This window comes from Schistocerca cancellata, chromosome 5 (assembly GCF_023864275.1).
Source record: "Schistocerca cancellata isolate TAMUIC-IGC-003103 chromosome 5, iqSchCanc2.1, whole genome shotgun sequence".
In the NCBI taxonomy this organism is placed as follows: Eukaryota; Metazoa; Arthropoda; class Insecta; order Orthoptera; family Acrididae; genus Schistocerca; species Schistocerca cancellata.
This window is the reverse complement of record NC_064630.1, coordinates 278939275-278951435: the sequence shown is the minus strand read 5'-3', so window position 1 is coordinate 278951435 and position 12161 is coordinate 278939275. Positions and strand designations below refer to the sequence as shown.

The following is a 12161-nucleotide window of genomic DNA, read 5'->3' as shown; positions in this document are numbered from 1 at the left end:
GAAGAAATTTGTGATGCTGGACGTTTGGAGCACAGAATTCTATGATAGTGAATGTTGAAAACTAAGTGGACTGACAAGATAAGGAATGAGATGGTTCTGTATAGAATCGGAGAGGACAGGAATATGTGGAAACCACTGACAAGGAGAAGGAATGGAATGGTAAGATATCTGTTAAGACATGAGGGAGTGACATCCATGGTACTAGAGGGAGCTGTTGAGGTTAAAAACTGTAGAGGAAGAAAGAGATTGGTATGGATTCAGCAAATAATTGAGAATGTAGCTTGCAAGTGGTACTCTGAGATAAAGAGGTTAGCACAGGAGAGAAATTCGTGATGGACCACATCAAATCATTCAGAAGACTGATAACTTAAAAAAATCATTAGGAATTTATTTCAGTTAAAAGTGTAACTAAAGGAAAACTAGCTCATATTTTCTTGTGTCGTGTTCGATATTTTTCCGTCGCCAAGTCGTCTTCCACTGGCTCTTGCAGACAAGAAACTGACCAGGAGAACAATTAAGAATATAAAATGCTTTCTTGGCATGGAATCTATTGAACCATTGCCCATAGTTGCTAGAAGAGGCAACTTCCTACTAGGCTTCAGGGACGCAGTCCCAAATGTCACCAGCTACACTTGGTTGGTTTCATGTCCAGTTCTCTGGCGGTGTTCATGCTACCTCCACCCATATTTACCATTGGGTCCATATCAGCAGCCCCTGGCAGCCAGTCCATGATGATGGTGTAAATGTTGACAGCACCAGCTGAAAAAATGCGGACTTATACAAAGGTGAATGGTCTTCCTCTAGTGTGAATTCACCTTCATTATATAACATTTGCAACTAAGGCAGCATCATGTTCTTTGATGTATGGGCATACTGCCTGCTGCCATAGTTCCCTCAGTTCTATGAAGCATTCCTGCTCCTCTTGCAGAAATGCAATCCTGACAGGAAAGCAATAGCTGCCCAATTATTCTTATTGTCGCTACATATTTTTCACGATGTCTTGTACCTGGTTACCGGTAAACTACTCTTGGGTTGTTGTTGCTCGAGGAAAACGCCATCTCATCTGAGAAAATTCTGTTTTCCCACGTCGCATTCAGGTGTAGCCCCTCAAATGCCACATGGAATAATACAGTTTCCTTATTGAATACCTGTGTTATAGTGCATCTTCGTGCATGCAGTACATGTTTCCTCAGCCTTCAGCGAACTGTGCCACTGGATCCAGGGAAGTTGGTCTCTTGCCACAACTGCCTTGTGTGTAGGAAAGGAAGCTGTTGGTTCTTACACACAAGCTCTATGTCCTCCTACTGTGTGCTCAGTATTTTCATGTCTGAGTCAGGATTTCTGCTGGTAGTGCCTCTTGGAACATAATTTTTCCATCATCCCTTGGGGGTAACGGGGTGGCTCGCTACAGCCTGCCTCTTGCCAGTGTCTCTAATCGAAAGCTTGGCTTCTTCAGTCTGAGCGACGACTCTGTATCGAACTGAACAGTCCCAGTGAGCCATTGCGACTGACTGCCCACAATGCTATTTCTGCTTGCCACTCTTATGCTGATGATTGGGAAGAGAGTAAGCATGTTGCTGCATAATCAAACTTGAGGTGATTTTTATAGTTTTAACAATACATGTTACAACCACTTAATAGTTGTTGTGTGAATGCAAAGTTCCTAAAAACTCACAAATCTGCCACACATGCACAGAAAGCCAATGCACCTGCATACTGCAGCTGTTTGCTGAATCCCACGCAGCTGCAGCTACACTAACATTGGAGGACAGGTTCTGTGGTTGAAGAAAATCTCTTTAACCAGCTTCGACATCATCAACATGAGAAGAGAGATAAATCAACATCGGATCAATACACTATGTCTGACGTAAGTCATAAACCCCTTTGACAACACCCAAGTAACAGTCATCCATCCACAATCAGCATTATGGGCATATTACTGTTAAGCAGAGCCCAATATATATATATATATATGATTTTTAAGACAGGGGTGTCTGAAGTGCAATAAATTTCAGCAACAATAATAAGACACATTCCATTAACATTGTTGTGTACAACACTCCTGTTGTAAAAATCATATATATATATAATAAGAAGAGACAACATTTGACTATTTTCAGTTTTCTGAAAGATCCTAAGAGGTGTGAACCGGTACATTACAGAAAAGTTTATTTGTTATTTTCTTGTAACCTACAGATATTTACTGGAGAATGTCGTGTTCTTTAGGAACAAAAAATTGCTAGTAAACAGTAGAAAATCCGAAACCACCTCTCCCGACAGGTCATGAAGGCCCAACAGTACCGACCGGTCGCCGTGTTATCCGCAGCCCATAGGCATCACTGGATGCAGATATGGAGGGGCATGTGGTCAGCATACTACTCTCTCGGCCCTATGTCAGTTTCCGAGTCCAGAGCTGCTACTTCTCAATCAAGTAGCTTCTCAGTTTGCCTCACAAGGGCTTTGACTTGGCCTACAGAACATTACAATTCAACTTTTGTGCATGTGCAGAATATAATTTAAGATAACCAAACGAGAATTAAATCAAGCTAGATGACTGACAGATGCTTGCACAAGGCTTCCTGTTCTTTGTACACACGCTCATATAGACGTTTCAACGCTTGTACAAAGCATGCATAATCGAAATACTATCAAGCATCAAGCTACTTATACAGTCCTAATGCTTGTGCAGATTTTTTTGTACACACGCGTAAGCATGTTTGGGCCAGTACACTTCCGTGCTTGTCGAACATGTAGTTATTGGTATGGGGTCACATTAAAACGTAATCCGAGTATGACGTAAATCTGAGTAATGTTGCAAACCCCTTGAAGAAATTTGCGACTGTTTTGCCATAGAAAAGTTTGTAGAACTGCATTTTACAGCATCGAAATTGTACTGGATCGTACGCAAGGATGTTGATGGAATGTGAAATAATAGTTTGGCACATGCGTATGAGTTTTGTTGGTATATAATGGAGCACTGTGCTGCAACATTTCGTATAACTAGGCTAGCGATTAGAATATACAGCGAATCACGCGTTTTACAGTTTTTGTGCCTTACAATGATGTTTGGTATGTGTTCCACGAACTGTACTGAGCTTAAAAACCATTAGTACTGACAACTTTTTGTTGTGCCAATCTGCGACTCAGCATCTCCGCTCTATGGTGAGTAGCAGCTGTCCACTTTATAATATTATTACATTCCATCCTGGATTTTCTTTTGAAATAATGATTTTTGTTATAGTTACAGAAGCACACACCTAATTTTAGATTCGATGAAGACAGTTATTGGAGGGTGTCATGATTCCTGCAGAATGTCAAATGAAGATTTTTGCATATGTGCTATCGTAAGTGAAGAGTTGGTAGCGAAACAGAATACCAAGTGGAGAAAGACGATTGCACCAAATTGTCGACTTGCCAGTACCCTCAGATTTCTGGCACCACGAGACAGTTTTAAAAGCCTTCAGTACCTAATTACAGTTTAGTCACAGATTGTTTCGAGTATAGGTCCAGAGGTTTGCAGTGACACTATTAAAGTGCTGCAAGGAAATGGAAAGGTAAACATTTTGTGTTGGAGAATGTGTTTCTCAAAACAAGTTTATTTAAGTGATGCTAATATCATAAACAATGAATTTTCGGTAATAAATGGCGAATCTGTAGAAATCATGATGGCAGAGTAGTTTGAAAGTGGTGTTGAGATATCCCGGTGAGATGTAGAGTTAACCAAAGATACATTTTCATTGTTCAGTTTACTAAATGCTGATAACACCAAATTTTACATCCGTGACTCTGTTGACAATGTATACATTTTTTACAGTTACAAATATTTTACATTCATGTTAAATGATGTTTACACAGTGACTTTTGGATAAGCCATTGCTCAAGGCAGTCTTTATACTCATCTCTTGTCAATATCTTAATTTTATTTGCTAACAAATTAGAGGTTTTTTGCTAGTAATGTACTGTGAACCAAGTGGAAGTCGTTTTGTGCCTTGGATCATGAATGTTAATTTCTATGTTCATATTTGTGATCTTGGTATCTTCTTTCACTAGCATAATGGTCTCCAACATATACATGGTGCAAACTGAAAGAATATCTTGTGAATAAGCTTTTGCGGGAGGTTCCTTTCTTTTACTTTTGCTATGATCCTAAAGGCCCACTTCTGTAACAAGAAAACCCTTTTTGTATTACTGTGGCAAGTTTGACACCCAGAGAACTATTTCATAAAATAAGGAAGGGTAACTTCATCCGAAATATATAGTCTTTGGAGATCATTAGCTGCAATTTACTGAAATTATACCGAAGATAATGCACACATTTTTGTGGTATTAGTCTTTGTTTTTGCTTGTAATGAGAAAAAAATTGCCGTACCATTTAATTTTCAGGTCATCTGCTCCATTAACAGTTTTGGATAATTATTTACAACAGCACTGCTGCTTGAAGGCAACAACAATGCTGCTACAAAAATAGCATAAAATTGTTGCATTTACTCATTGAAAGTACTATAGCAGTAGCTTGTATGCTTAACACTGCCATACTGTTATCCTGTAGTTTGTCATTCTCCAATGGTTTAAAACATGACAATATCAGTAAATCACCCATAATGTTCCGTGTTTCAGATGCCAAAAACATGGACAGAATGGACGAGAGTTGCACCAACATTTGAAAATTTCTCCATTTTGCATTGGTGCCCCTGGATAGACACTGTAGCTGTACAGGCCCCTGCTAACATGGATGTGAATTTTAGTTATAAACACAGCACAAATACATTTGGGCTATTGGTCAATGTATTTAAAGTGCTTCGGAAACCAATGCTGCTTCTGCTAGATAAAAGATGAGGGTTGCCCAGAAAGTAATGTTGACAACAATGCTACCTGTATGAAACATTACATATATACTATTTGAAATCTCCTAAGTGAGTGCACTTCAGACAGATAGCATATCTGCAGGGCAGTTTCAAAATGGTGTCTACAGGTGATGTACAGTACAAGCAACATGCAGTTATTGAATTTCTCACTGCAGAGAAAGAAACTGTGGGGAATATTAACAAATGCATGTACAATGTCAGTGAAACATCAGCTGTTGATAGGACAGTTAGTCACTGGGCACAGAGGGTGAGGTCATCAGAAGGCAGTTTGGCAGAGATCCACTATTTGCAGCAGTCAAGGAGACCATCCACGGCTGTAACACCTGACATGTTGCAGCGAGTTGCTGATGTCATTCACGAGGACGGGCACATTACAACTTAGCAGTTGGCGCTGCATCTGTCAGTCACCAAAGGATGTGTGGATGCAATTATCTGTACTCATAGATATTCAAAAGTGTGTAAAACATGGGGTCTCACGAGGTCTAACGGTAGATCACAAACTGCACAGAAAAAACATTTGTCTCGATTTGTTGCAAAGTTTTGATGCTGAGGGGGAGCCTTCTTGCCCTGTATTGCGACAGGTGATGAAACCTGGGTTCTCCATTTTTAGCCCGAAACAAAATGACTCTTGATGGAATGGCAACATTCCCACACCCCACAGAAGAAAAAATTCAAAGCAACTGCTTCTGCTGGTAAGGTTATGATCACCATGTTCTGGGACCGTAGAGGTGTGATTCTTATTGGTGTGTTGCCAAGAGGCAGTACAATTAATGCAGAAGCATATGTCAACACATTAACAAAACCCAAGCTGCGCTTCCGGTGACTTCAGTACCATAGCAACCCAGGAGACGTTTTGCTGCAACATGATAACACTTGGTCCCAAATAAGTCTGAAGGCCTGCTGAACAGATCGCAACACTGGGTTGGACAGTTTATCCCATCCACCCTGCAGCCCCTCGGATTTCCACTTGTTTGGACCATTAATGGATGTCATTCATGGAAGACATTTTTAGGACGATGAGGATGTGATTCACATAGTGAAGCACCCGGCTGTACTACCAGGACAAGGATTGGTACCAACACGGCATACGCGCTCTTGTTTCGCGCTGGAAGCCATAGAACAGGATGGAGATTACATGGAAAAATAGGGTGTGTAGATAAAACACCATTCTTTCGTGTGTGTAATTCTCATTATGTTCAATAAAGAATTGTTGAAGGGAAAAAAATGTGGTGCATTAGTTTCTGGGCAACTCTCATGCTATAGAGGGTTCATGGTGTCAGATGGATAATGACTGGACATCATTATTAATGTTAAGAAATATCCCAAGGAAGACTGGACTTGAAGCAGAAATGAATTTGCTGAGCACTTGTTAACTATTAGAAAAATACCATGGCAAAACAATTGCAGCCACTGTCAATGTAGACTATTTGTTCTGTATAATTTCATTACCCAAATAAAAATGGGTCACAATAGTTAACTTTTGTGTTACAACAAATGTGGACTTACCATATGTTGTTTGTGCCCTGACATTTCCTTAACCAAATAAAAATTGGTCAAAATGGTTAATTCTGTTTCGTTATTCTTGTGATCCTTGACCTTTTGGTATCTTTGTAACTTTTTTCTGTTGTTGATATAGTTTTGTGATAGTTTGTAACAAATGACAAAATTGAAAATGAATCGGTGGTACCCCTATCACTTCTATAATTTTATTCTATTCCATTAATTCAGATTTGTAAGCAAGTCACCTGAGATGGACTGACTCATAGAGGGGTAATTATACATTCTAGGGTTAACCAGGGATAGCTAACCGAGAAATAGGCTAACCATGGGCTAACTTGAATGCGGATTGTATGACACCATTTTATTTCCGGAGTAGTTATTCCCGGAATAGCGTTCCCATCCAGTTAAGTTGGCAACAACTTAAGAGCACAATGGGTTTTTACACATACGTGATTTCATATTTACTTTAGTTGTCTGCAGAAACAGTGTGTCTAATGTGAGTGATAAATGTTTCAGAACACAAAATTGTTTGTCTGAGGATATTTTGAGGCTGGTAGATGCTGTAGAGGAGTTCAAGAGTGTAGTAGGAAAAAAAAACAAGAACTTCCGCAGTGTCATTTAATGGAAATATAAGTGCCAAACAGTTAACTAAGTTTGTAGGATACTTGCATGTACAACATTATAGCGATCTATTTTAAAATTAGTTAAAGGGTCACACATTGTTTGTTTGACCAGTGAGAGATTGCTCTAGATTTCCGAATAGAGTATGGGGAAAAAATTGTACAACAGTTTCCACTCATAAACTATCTCACACAGATCAACAGAGCAGCTACAACTGATGTATGTGTTTGTTAAAAAAAGTGTTAAGTTCAAAGTTAGTATCAGAAAATACAAATTAAACAAATGATTTCAGAATAAAAGTATATTATTCCAAATAAATGTGCTTCACTACACCAGAGAACTGAAATAATTAACAAAACTGTCTCTTGTATATGTTGTCCAGTGTCATATACATCCTTTCAATAATCCTGCTGGCTATCCCCTGGCCAATGCCAATGAAGTGTTCAATGGACAGAAAAAATCACCAGAGGCAAAATATTTGAGTGTCTGTAGTAGCTGCCTGATTGGTGGGACAGAGTTATTTCTGAAAGAAAGAGAGAGAATGACATACAGTTTGTTTGACAGCTAGAGAGAAATTTAAAAACAACTTGATAGCCACTCCTTCCACTGTTTTGATTATATAGAGTCAATAACTAAAGATTTCCTGTTAGCTGAACGACAAGTACCTATGTTTTTATGACACACGGATAACAATTACTGTGTGATATATATGGGTGTGGTTATGTGGATAATGTTAATAACCAAGAATCACAACAGGCATGTCATGTAGCTTTCTTAAGAAGACTGACTTTCCTGTTAATTTTACAGTGTTGAACCCGGCTTGAGTAAGCACAAATAATTTATATGTTTATATGAATAATTCTATGTGGTGTATAATTTTTTTGCTCTGAAGCTTTCACTAAAAAATGGAAAGCTGTACCAGTGGGAGATAAGCGTGAACAGTATTCTCTGCTATAGATGTAGCTGCGTGAGTGGACATTAATAGTGTACTATCAAACTTTTTGTCACATTACTCATTCATAATAAGCTGTCAATTTCAGGAAAGTGTTACTCACAGAAGTGAGACATAAGATATTCTGGTTTAAGTAATATTCAGCTAGCTACAATCTGAAATAGAGGAGGACACTGAAAATAACTTTATATGCAAAGAAAGATAAAAACATAACATTCCAGGCACTCCTCCCACGTGCTACAGCTATGTGGATTCATTGACTAGATTCCAGTTCTGCTCATATAATGTACATACATATTATTATAAATATGGATGGGCTTATGTGGGTAATACTGATAATTGTGAAACTCAACTACTATGTTCTGTACCTGAGGAGGTATCATGGCTTTAGTAAGCACAGATAGTTCACAGGCTTCAGTGAATAATGGTATTTGGGAGACAATATTGTTGCTCTGAAGCATTAATAGGTCTGTAATCCTAATATTTTCACTAACAGGCAAAAGTTGTTCTGATGCTGCTGTGGTGTTTACAAAAAGGGCCATTCCTAAGAGAAAACAGAGTGGAACAATATTTTCTTCTTCTGAAATAATGTGGCTAAATGAAAATGGAACACTACTGTTTTATCAAAATGTTTTGCTACATGAAAAAATCAGTGTTTAGAAAAAGCTGTTAATACAAATAATAACCATAACTGATGTGATTCTTCGATTTGGTTAAGTCTATTAGGGCACTGCTAAATAAAATGGAACAGTCCTTTCCACTACTGCAGGTACTGTAACACGTGCCAGATAAATGAAACTATTTTGGCATAAACCATCATTTTAATGTGCCTGATTTACATAACTAACATGACGGAATTCACAAAGTACTGAAAGAAAGTGCATGCTACTACAAATAAACATTATTATTTTAGAAAATGGAGAAATAGTCTCACCTGCCTCTTATACGCTCCAGTTTCTCACATATAAGATTGAAAAGACAAAGTACAGCTTCCTTTGATAATCAAAATCAAATTCGGAATCGATGCCGTCTCACTTTTTTCTCCTTCCTTGTTCTCATGAACAGTTAGAACAATCTCATCACTGCTGTCTGCAACTGCATCTATCACTATTCCTGCCACCTTGAAAACTTTTCCCGCTTAAGCTTGCTAACTGGTCAAAAATTAACAGTTAAGTCATCCGGAGTTTATTCTGTGGTTAGGGAATATTTTGGGTTCATATAACGCATTTCTTGGACTATTCTGGGAATAGAGCTTAACCAGCTGCTAACTGAACATTGCACAACCTGCCCACAGAAAAAAAATTTACAATCCTCACATGTAAACAACACTGTATGTGGGCGTACTGTAATGTGTGACAGGAGTATACTGAAACACTGGTTTGATTCACATTCAAAAATGGAAACTACAATAATTATAAATGTTCATCAGGATGTATTATAGATAACATACGTTACTTGCCATTACGTTTTTGCAATTCAAAGAGTGTTAAAGATTGTCATAAATAAATGGACATTTACATAGGAGCAATCATGCTTGCTTCTATTTTAGCATTCATTTGTGTAGTCGTTTTTGCAGGTGCATCTCTCATCTATTGCAACCATTTTCCACTGTAAAGGTATCATTGTCTTTTAAGCTGATCCTCTCTCCCTTCCTGAAACTGATCCAACATCCACCACATGTGATTCAGTACCTTGATTCGAAACATGCTACTTCCGTCATACTAAGCGTGCTAAATAGCACAAAGACATAGTGACAAAAGCCTTAGTGGATACTGAGAAATTTTTGCTGAATGAGGGTGTCAAGGGAAGATGCAGTGATAGGACAGTCTTCTGAAAAACCAGCTTATTTAAAAAATGAACTTAACTGCCCTCCCCCAACGAATGTTAACAATGAAATGAAAGATATTCTAAATGAATTTGCCGAGTGCTTCCAAACAACTGCGCAAACACCCTGGCATAATAATTAGTTACAGTACGCCTGCTACAAGGTACAGCAGTCTTTCATTATTGAAATAAAAATTGGCCAAAAGATTTAATTGCATCTGTATTTTTCTTTTTGGCTAATCCCTTCACTGTTGGTATCCTTGATAAAAAAAACTATTTACTTCAGTTATTTTGTGGTGGTTTTAACAAAGGATAACATAAAGAAAGAATCCACTGTATCCAGTTTCTATAACCATAGCTTTGATTCTACCCCCTTCTCTTATTTTGTGATCCTTTGATCCGTAAGTGTACACAAGTAACATGAGATACGGAGTGACTTAGACTCAAAATATATTTGCATCAGATCTACATTGGTACTGGTCGTTTGTTGTTACACAACAGCACTGTGTGCTTTGTGAGCACAATTACAAGAATATCCTCCAATTATACTCAGATTCATATTAAAAATAACAAATGTATAGTTAAAATAGATTTGTTACATTACTAAAATGTTACTTGGATCCTCAATAAAATGGTTTTACACATCAACCACTTCAAATGTTGACAAATAAATGGACTGATGAGTTATGCTTGCTTTCATTTTAGACAGAAGTGTAGGTGTTCCTGCAGTTACCTCTTTTAGTATGTTACATTTACAGTAGGAAACTTGCAATTGTATTCTGGACAACTTCTCTTCCCTCCCCCCTGAAACTCGTGTCTATCCAAACATCACAAGTGTTTAATTACCTTCACTCCAAACAAGCTGCAACCCTCATACTAATGCAGGTAATCAGGACAAAAGCATTTAAAGCATAAATGTTAGAAACTGAATTGAAAGTCTAGTACAAAGTGAGCAGCTCCCTATCTATAGTGCTCCATTTAGTTTGTGCCTCTGTAAGATACCTAGGAAATAATGCTAGTGACTGCCAAGGTCTGCATAGTTTTTACTATGCTGTGCTACCTGGCTGGTGTTGATGAAAAGTCTGATAAGGGGGCCGGGTTTGGATGTGTGAGCAGTTTGCATTTTCCAGTGCTATCTTCATGTCTTCAAATGCTTTGGATGATTCCGCAGACCACAAGAATTTTCTGTTGCCATGTTTTTACTGGAGATAAGCAGATCGAGATGCTGCTGCTTATCTGCTGTGTACGGTAAATGACGACGGTAAAAACTTACTGTGCCCATAAAATGCCTAAGCCCTTTGTATGTAGTAGGATGTGGTGTACTTTGAACAGCTAAAATCTTATCATGCAGTGGTGCCAGTCCAGCAGAGAACTTGTATCCCAGGAAAGAAATCTCTGTTTCTGCAAACACACACTTCCCTGCATTAATTAGGGTTCCAACACCTTTAAGCTGTTGGAAGAGTTGGTGCAAAAGTTGTAAACATTCTTGCAAGGATTTAGGAAAGACCAATATATCATCAAGATAGCAAAAAATAAATTGGTGATCACATAACACACTATCCATAAATCTCTGCCACATCTAAGTGTTGTTGTGTAAACCATATGGCACAAAACTCTAATAAAAAGTCTGAATGGTGTTATAATAGCCTCTGTTCATGTCCTCCTTGGCCATCAGAATCTGTGAGAATGCTTTTGCACAATTGAGGACACTGGAAACAGATACTCCACTGATAGCATAGTTAAAGTTCAGCAATGTCAGGTACTGGATGGGTTCTGCTGTTGTGCAAGCATTCAGTGCTATTTAGCCAACACACAATTTCCATGTATCACCTTCCTTTTTCACTCCATGGATTGAGAGGCCCAGTTGCTGTCTAAGACGAACATGATGCCTACAGATAACATGTTATTCATCGCCCTCTGTACTGATATAAAATTTCTCTGGAAGCAGGCAATGTACGTGACACATAACAGGCTGCATGGGCAAGGTTTTGATTGATGATGCGTAGTGTGGCAGTGTCATTGTTTCGCTTTGAGTGGGTCTGTCAGTGCAGAGGAATCATTAAACAACTATGTGCAAATAGCATCACTGGAAATGGCACATAGTTCACCTGTCATGGATACTGTAGCAGAAGAATCAGGTAGCTTCTTGCATGCCACACACGGATGTGGTTCACATTTTTTGAAGTATAGATCTTGTGAACCCGAAATATGAGCCACACAAATATTTGTGTGGACTATGATGGGCCTCACACACTCGTTGCAAACTGGTGCAGTCACTGCGACAGGTAAAAAGTTGTCAATCTTAGTACTGAACAACAGCCATTCACTAGCTCTGGAATCACTTTGAGAAATTTCAGAAAATCAGATCCTAAGACAGAGTTGCTGACATCAGTGCTGAC

At 38.5% G+C, this 12161-nt stretch overlaps 1 long non-coding RNA gene across 1 annotated transcript; it reads left to right on the top strand.

The window, feature by feature from the left end:
• The first annotated feature begins 2444 nt into the window (after positions 1 to 2444).
• LOC126188947 (uncharacterized) lies at positions 2445 to 6470 on the top strand. Its single transcript, XR_007537884.1, has 3 exons — positions 2445 to 3162; positions 3242 to 3554; positions 4618 to 6470. It is a non-coding gene; the product is annotated as an uncharacterized LOC126188947 (long non-coding RNA).
• Positions 6471 to 12161: the final 5691 nt, after the last annotated feature.